This window comes from Poecilia latipinna, unplaced genomic scaffold, assembly GCF_001443285.1.
Source record: "Poecilia latipinna isolate Pla-1442-1.1 unplaced genomic scaffold, P_latipinna-1.0 Scaffold183, whole genome shotgun sequence".
In the NCBI taxonomy this organism is placed as follows: Eukaryota; Metazoa; Chordata; class Actinopteri; order Cyprinodontiformes; family Poeciliidae; genus Poecilia; species Poecilia latipinna.
Genome location: NW_015112799.1, coordinates 326,233 through 334,193, shown reverse-complemented (window position 1 = coordinate 334,193; position 7,961 = coordinate 326,233). Strand labels below are relative to the sequence as shown.

The 7,961-nt window shown below is 43.0% G+C and overlaps 1 long non-coding RNA gene across 2 annotated transcripts; it reads left to right on the top strand.

Annotated features, from left to right (window-relative positions):
- The first annotated feature begins 1,054 nt into the window (after positions 1 to 1,054).
- Positions 1,055 to 4,827, top strand: LOC106946241 (uncharacterized). Of its 2 annotated transcripts, XR_001424729.1 has the most exons (3): positions 3,769 to 4,190; positions 4,337 to 4,423; positions 4,528 to 4,827. It is a non-coding gene; the product is annotated as an uncharacterized LOC106946241 (long non-coding RNA). The 2 variants fall into 2 exon arrangements; XR_001424730.1 differs by lacking the exons at positions 3,769 to 4,190; positions 4,337 to 4,423 and adding an exon at positions 1,055 to 3,738.
- The last annotated feature ends 3,134 nt before the right edge of the window (positions 4,828 to 7,961 follow it).

The window sequence follows — 7,961 nt, the reverse complement described above, 5'->3', positions numbered from 1 at the left end:
GTCACTGCTCTCCTTATGCATTGCTAATGGCATGCCCCAATAATAGTAAAGCTCAAGTGATTTTAACTGGTTTATTGCAAACTCACTTCAAATGTTTATTTCTATTAATTGTAGTCATTATGGCATAAAGCTCATAAAAACTCAAAATTCAGTTTAAAGGAGAACACTGTGAAACAAAACAATGTTATGGCCTACATACACATGTTGATTTAAAACTTGTCCAACAGACAGGTACTGACCAACAAACAAGCTGATTTTAAGAGCTCTGAATTTATATCAATGGAAAATGTAGTGGAAGGAAAAGGTGTGGTAGGAACATATGAACAAGCAGCAGGTATAACTGCAGCCTGGAGAGAATTTTGAGGAAAAACAACTTGCAGGTCAAACAGGATCTGAGCCAGAACTGCTACAGTCTTTGTTATTTTGCACTGAAGTCATTTTTTTCATTGGTCTAAAGCAGTGGTCCCCAAACTTTTTCCTGTGAGGGCCAAATAACTTTTCCCTTCTGGTGTGGGGGGCCGGAATTTGTTGAGGGGGGGGGCTGCGTTTCTCGATTGATTTTTACCCAGAAAGCACATGGGCAAAACCCATGAGTGAAACGGTCACTGGGACTGACTAGTATACATTCCATTGAGGGAATGTAACTCTAACATATTAATTTCTCATATGTTAACATAAAGACTCGTTTTGAAGTATAAGTTGCTACTTACAGGCATCGCTTCGAAGAATTCAACCTGGAATGCAGCGTTCATAACAGACACGTGTGTTCATCTGCTCTACAGCTAGCAAACAACCGTACTGATTAAATAACATAAAAGTCAAGCAGATGGCAGTAATGCGCCCCACAATTTACAGGACACACTTCCTGCTAAAGAGCCCCCTGGTGGTTGAAGAAAAATCCACATATAAACCGGAAAATACAATAAATGAGAAAAAATCTGAATGCTCTCTGGTATTGTTCAGGGGGCCGGACCAAATGTGGAGGCGGGCCGGATCCAGCCCGCAGGCCGTAGTTTGGGGACCCCTGGTCTAAAGCTAACATTCCAACTTTCAGAGAAGATGAAACGAGCCACTCTCTGTGTCATAAATCCTTACAGTACATGAGTTTCAGCAATTAGACCAAATTAATGACATGAATGAACTTTTCCATCATATTCCAATTTGTGTGAGATGCATCCATTTTAATTAACTGCTCACACATTAATTAAAATGCAGCTTTTTGAATTTTTTTCACACGTGGAGGGTAGAGTTTACTGCTTGATTTTTGAGAATAACTTCATTTTGATTAAAGGTTTCCTAAACAGCTTGGTTTTATTAATACAGAACGCATGCTTAGGAACAAAACATGATGTAACAATTAAAAACTGCACCAATTATTAACTCTTTGGAGGCAATAGGGTTAGCAGAAACTCCTTCTAATGCTGCAGATCAAAAACACGGCTCTGCTAATTGTGCTTCCCCAGCGTTAAGACCATTTCAGCTTAATCCCAGTCAGATTCCCGGATTCCCCAAAGCTTAGAAGGTGGGATTCACACCTTAATGCCCCTCAGTGTAACGAGCAGAGCCATTTCCTCCCGTCTTCTACAGCACCACTCACTGCAAAGTGCTTCCCTGCTCCAACAAAGTCATTTTATGCAGTGAGGGGTGACGCCGACAGCAGAACGTGACCCTGAAGGCTGCCGTACAAATCCTCAGCCTGGCAGGAGAAAATTTAACTGGAGAGAAATTATGAGCCACACAGAATGCTGATAGTTTGAGAGAGAGCATTGAAGAGCTGCAAAAATCCACTTCATTGTCATTTTACTTACCCTGGACTCTGTGAATATTATTCTGTAGACCTGCAGCTCTCACCACTGGAGGTACTCAGAAGATAGTTTGCTCTCAGTTATGTGGTAAATATGCAGGAATAACGATCAAAATGGGCTCCTTTCAGCATTACTGCAGACTCCTAGATCAGCTTGTTTATTAACGCAAATGATTCATAATTATTTTGTGATTTTGTATAGAAATCACAATTATATGAGTCGAGGGGCAATGCAGCTGGAGGATATGGATTTACCTTAAATTCAAAAAATTCAAATAGAGAACCTAGAAAAAAGTTGTTTTTTCCCCATCGGTGCATTTTTATTTAAAATTTTGCATTTACTAATAGGTGTGAAACAACGTCACTTGCAGTTTTTAATGATTCAATCAAATTATCTCATATTATTGGTATACACAGCTTGAATTGTGATAAAGAGAAAGAAAAAGCAGCGGCTCAAATCTGGGTTTATCTCAGATCAAAATCTCCATCTCAGTATTCAATGATTATAATGCAATGTGGCGTTTTCCTCAAATCTTGCACCTTGAAAACTAAAATATCATTAAAATACAAGTGTACATAAAGTCAGGCAATAAGAGGTTTGTTTTCTTTCTGCAGTTAATGAGGTGTCTTTTATGGCACAACCAAAGAAATTCTGTCCCATTTTACTGTTTTTAAAATGGGTGTTAATACGGTTAACAGGAAAAACTTTAAAAACATTTACTGAGGTGGTCCGTTCTATAAACCGTTTAAGAAGGACTCCTGCAGACAGCTGCGCAGTGAGGGGATTTGTGAGGGATCTGAAAGCTGCGGAGGTTGGGGGCTGCGGCTGCGCGTCGGCTCAGGGCAGCACACAGGTGTGAGCGCGCCTGAGTGCAGTTCCCTGCAGCTTCTCCCCTCGGTCATTACTATAAATGACAGTGTGCACTTAGTCAAGCAGCCTGGTTAAATAAGGATTAGAAGGATGGGGAGAAAATAACTTCACACTTTTGAGAGCAGCAAATGGTGTTTGCAAAGAACGCAGCTGAAAGCGGAGAGAGGCAGGGGAGAGCTGGGCTCTGCCTGCAAGTAACCCGACGCACGCCGCCTTCCCTCGTTTTGTTTTCCTCTTCCGCATCTGAACCAGACCTGCAGACACCTTCGCCGAAGCGCTGGAACAAAGACGAAGGAGGGCATGAAGGATCGCATGTGGAAAATATTTCTGTTAAAGCCCATCTCTGAGACAAACATGAGCCCTGCTGCTCCCTCTCCACCCTTCACCACCACCCTCCCTCCCTCATGCTTCTCGTTTGGTTGGAGCATCAAACGACCCTGCCGTCTGAAAATAGCGCGTCGACATTTCTGTTTCGTCTTGTCGTTTCCTTTTTTCCTCCTTTTTATTCTCGACAATGTTGCCAGTTTGCTAGACTCCTGTTTCTTCTCATGCCTCCTGCCTTCTTGATCTGTGAGAGGTTACAGCGCAGAGTGCCTCAGAAGTGCGCGTGTGTGTGCGAGTGCAAGTGTGTGTGGCGTAGGAGAGCTTTGGTGGTCTATAAAAAGCAGCCAGACAAAGTCTTCCCCCTCTCTTCATGCATTATGCATCGGCATCACCTTCCATCAATTGGCAGAAAAACCTCAAAGATGTCTAACTTTAGCTTCCACTCTGAAAGCCAAACAGAGGAGAAGATGTGGTATTTTGACTGCCACAGTCGAGCTAAGCACCTGTTACATCAATAAAAGCTGCGTTTCGCAACAAGACGGCGGCAACATGTGCGATGGAAGATGAAGAAAAAGAAGCACTTAAATGCGGAGAGTGGAGAAAGGGAGCAACAACAAACCTGAGCTGGATGAAAGATAAAATAAAAAAAAACAAGCATGTTTTCAGAGTTTCAGCTTCACCGCCAGCCTGGCTGCTGGTTCCAGGTCAATATGACAGGTCAGCATGGGACTATGTAAAGGTAGGTTTATATTAACTGTGCAAACTGTTTCCTAACCTGGATGAATCCCAGGAATTCTGCATATTTTAACCCTTCACTAACTCTTAATACTTCCCCCGTGAAAATGCATAACCAAAAGCAGGCAGGTTGAGGTGATTACACAGATGCTTATCATATAATAAGCTTATATCATATCTGAGATCACGTTGCTCCAATAAATGGAACTGGAGACTTTTAGCATGTCGTCACCAGCAGTGTGGAGAATGCACACCGCTCCTCCTGCAGCATCGTGTTGACCAGATGTTGCTTATCTGTGGAAACGCTGGCGCACCGTCCACATGGCGTCGACAGCGCGGAGCGTGCTCCGTAGCACGGCTCCGTGTAAACACGGCTGTTTGTCTGGAAACAGGAGAGGGACCTTGTGATTTCTAGTTTTGGGAGTCAGCGAGAGCCAGAGGGGACCAGCTGACAGGGTGATTATTTTTGGTGTTCTGGACGCCATTATGCAACGGCGCCGGGATTGATTTACTGTACAGACCTCCCAATGCTGGAAAAAGGAGGAAAAAAAACATTGTGAGGAAAAAAAACAGCAGGCCAGCGGTGTGTTTGTGTGTTTCAGGGAGAATCTGTGAGTGTGTATGCAGAGAGAAATAAAAGGATTTAATACTGTGGGGAACAAAAACAAAAACAAAAAAAAAAAACCCAGGTAAGCTTCCAGAGGCTTATTTTGACACTGGAGATGGCCGCAGGCAGGTTGTTTTGATGTCTGTGACCTCACACACTCCTCTGTTTGTGTTTGTGTGTGTGTAGGGAGGTTCAGGTGGCAGCGGTGGCACTAAGCCATGTGCACCGTCATTCACCGCACGTCCGCCTTCCAGGAGCAGCAGGCAGCACCCAGGGGCGACCCAAACAGCCCCACCCGCAGCTCTGTGGGGCTGCAGTAAACAAGCGCTCCCCTCTCAGCAGAAAGGCTGTGATGGTCTGCTCTGCTCCAGGACTGTGAACGTGTTTATTTGTTTATTTACCTTTCTGGCTGCCTCCACTCTGATGATCTCCTGATGGAAGCCGTGGAAATTCAGCAATCCGCTTCAATAAAAATTACTAATTTTTTGCTGCTTAATGCATGAAAGGTTTGAAAATCTTCTAAAACAGTCATTTCATTGTCCTTTAAAGTCCTTTTAATCAATCAATGCTGCAACCTTCCAGTCAGCTGGCTGAAAAAATCCTCAAAAAACAGAAAGACAATATCAGCCATTTGGAAATAATCGGCAGTCACAAAGACGCACACAGTCAAAATATGGAACCTAAAAGAGCGCCCCCTGTCTCAGTTATGCTGTTTAAAAACTACGACATGCATGATCACAGCTGACTGCAGGTTCTACCTGAGCAGATGGCCTGACTAATTGATCGTCTATTTTTATTTTTTTTTTGCATTTTAAGTGAAACTGTGATGTTTTTATTTTTTATCATTGTAACATAGAAATCTTGCTGAAAATTTTAAGTGGAAAATTTCTTTTGTTTTGTAATTGAAAATAAAATGGACATTTTAGCATTTCTTGATTAAACTATTGGTATTTAAATACATAAATATTCTCAATACTTTTTTTTCTGTCATAATTATTTATTTTTAGATTTAGGGGGCATTCATCCGCCCTGTTTAGTCTGCATTATTCAAACTCTAGTTTGAAACCTAATGCCAACCAAAAAAGCAGACTCTGGTCCACTCAGCGAAACGCTCCAAGTTTGATTAAAGTGAACTCTGGTACAGTGTGAATGGATGTGAACAACAAGTGGACCAAAGACCACTTCAAAAGCAGGAAGTGGACTACAGTGCAGGGCTCTCTGTGTAAAAACTACCACAACAAAATGTGAGGGTCTCGCGCTGGCAGGAGAAATAGCTTGTGGTCTTTTACCAAAGTCTAAAGAGAAATCCTACAACCACTAAAATCTGACACCACTCAATTTTTGTTAACATTTCATAAAGAAGGAAGTGGCGCTCAGAGTCTTCTTCTGAGGTTTTCATGTTTCCTTCAGTGGTTCTTGAAGCAGCGCCACCAGAGGCGAGGAGGGAACGGGTTGCTCAAAGGGTTTGGTTGGTTTGATCAGTGCAGTGAGAAACTGAACCGCAGCAGCTGAAAATGGAACAAATGTTGCAACTTTTGTCCCCAATCGAACAGAGTCTACAGGACTATGAGGAGTGGAAATACCCTTAATTGTTGGGTTGGAACAAAATTAACAGCAATGAGTTTTTGTTTGATGTAATCCATGTAAAGACAATCTATGTTCAAATATGAGAATAAACATGCCTTTCAAGACTTACAGAACATCTGTATCAGCCAGTGAACGCTGGATGAATGCATTTCTAAAAATGATATTTTATATTTAGTTCTGACGTTCACAGCAGATGTCAGACTTTTGTTTTTAAAAGCTGTAACAAAAAAAAAAAATCGACTTGCCACTACAAGTGCTACATAATTCATGACACACCTGCGACACTATTTCCATCATCCATATTTTTGCTAAACTAAATAAAATGATACACTAACAGGATTAAAACTGTATTAGATATGACTGACTGGAGACTAAACCCGCTCCAAGGAAAGCCAAACATAATGAAGCATGACAAACGCTTCCATTTCCAGCAGACAGACTGATTTTCCCTGCAGTTTCCTCGAACCTGACTTTGGGAATCATCGCAGCTTGTTGCGCTGCAGCGGCGGCTCTCTGCGCGGCCTCATGGCCGACATTTAACACGCAGCTTGTCTACGGACAAACACGCCGCATGCGATTGCTGCGGCTCGCATTAGCGCCGTCATCTGCGCAGAACGATTAAGCAGAGAAAACTTCAGTGAGTGAGTATGACAGCTGAACAGCAGCCAGTGAAAGGAGTGGGCGGTCTGTGCCAAGAATTCCTGTCGGGTTGAATCAGAGCCTGCGCTGCAGAGGGTCATGTGAGACTTTTGGGTCTGAGTTTGTGAAATCTATCTAATAACAGAGCGGCATGCTAGTGGCCTTTTTTAAAAATCATCCAGTTTGGGTCTTGAAGGACAGATCTAGAGGGGAGAAAAAAGGAAATATCAGACACGCAGGAAGTGGTCCGGCTGGTTCTGGGCTGGACCTGGAAAACTTGCTGCTCAGGGTGTTCAGAAGCAAGGTGTGCGGTCCAGAAGAACACACCTATCAGGGAGACTCAGTAACAACTGAATGCCAGTTCTGTCAGTCTCTAGAGGAGAACACTCTGGGGAATTGCCCTGAACGCTGCCGAGTGGAACATTTCTGACAAAAACAATCAAGTTGCAGGAGAACACGCGGAAAAGTCAAATCAAAGAATTTTAAATACATGATTTTTATAAATCCTTCACATATTGGGTGATTAACAGGGCCCATTCCCCTCCAACGTGCACAGAGAGGATGCGCCGCTGCCATAAGACAAGCGTTCCGGAAAGAAATGGAGGGGGAGGCGAAAATATACTGTGAGAGCGAAAGGATAAAATATGTGCTGACAGCTTTTTGGCCACGAGGCCAGAACACTGAAATAGTAGCGTCTGTATGTCAGGCTGGGGTCGTTCCCCGCACTGGAGAGCAGACTCTCCCTGACCCCGGCGAGGGAAAACATCACACGGCGCTGCAGTCAGCTGATAATGTGCTATCCCACAGATGATCTACCCACTGGTCCAGATGTGACTCAACCGTAGCCCCAAAATGGCCCAAACCGCAGAAACAAAGGGGAATTCATCACATCAACAAGTGGGAATTCACACACTTGTGCATATTGGAGTTCAATAAATGACATAGAGACTCAGATATATACATGCTCCCTAAATGAATTAGTAAACTCTAAGTCCGTTTGGTTTCCTATGTTGAAGCTTCCAAGCTCCTAACATGGATGAGCTGAACGACAAAGACTGAGCTCTTAATCAAAATGTTTGGAGGAATCGAGATGAAGCTTTCAAACCTAAACACGTCGTACAAACGGTGAAGCTCGGTGGCGGCAGCATCATGTTAAGGGATTGTTTTGTTCCAAAGGCTTGATTGAAACCATCATTCAAGACATTTAAGCACAAAACATGTTTAGGTTGAAAATGTTCACACAGCAGACGTCACTAACGGCAGTTTGTTAAGTGGCTGTTTCACTGTTTTTTCATGTTTAGCATGTGAGGTAACTTACAGCAGCTCTCAAAAATATATAAAAGTAAAATTTCTCTAAACAGAACAGATCTTATCACACATTCTACAGATTATGA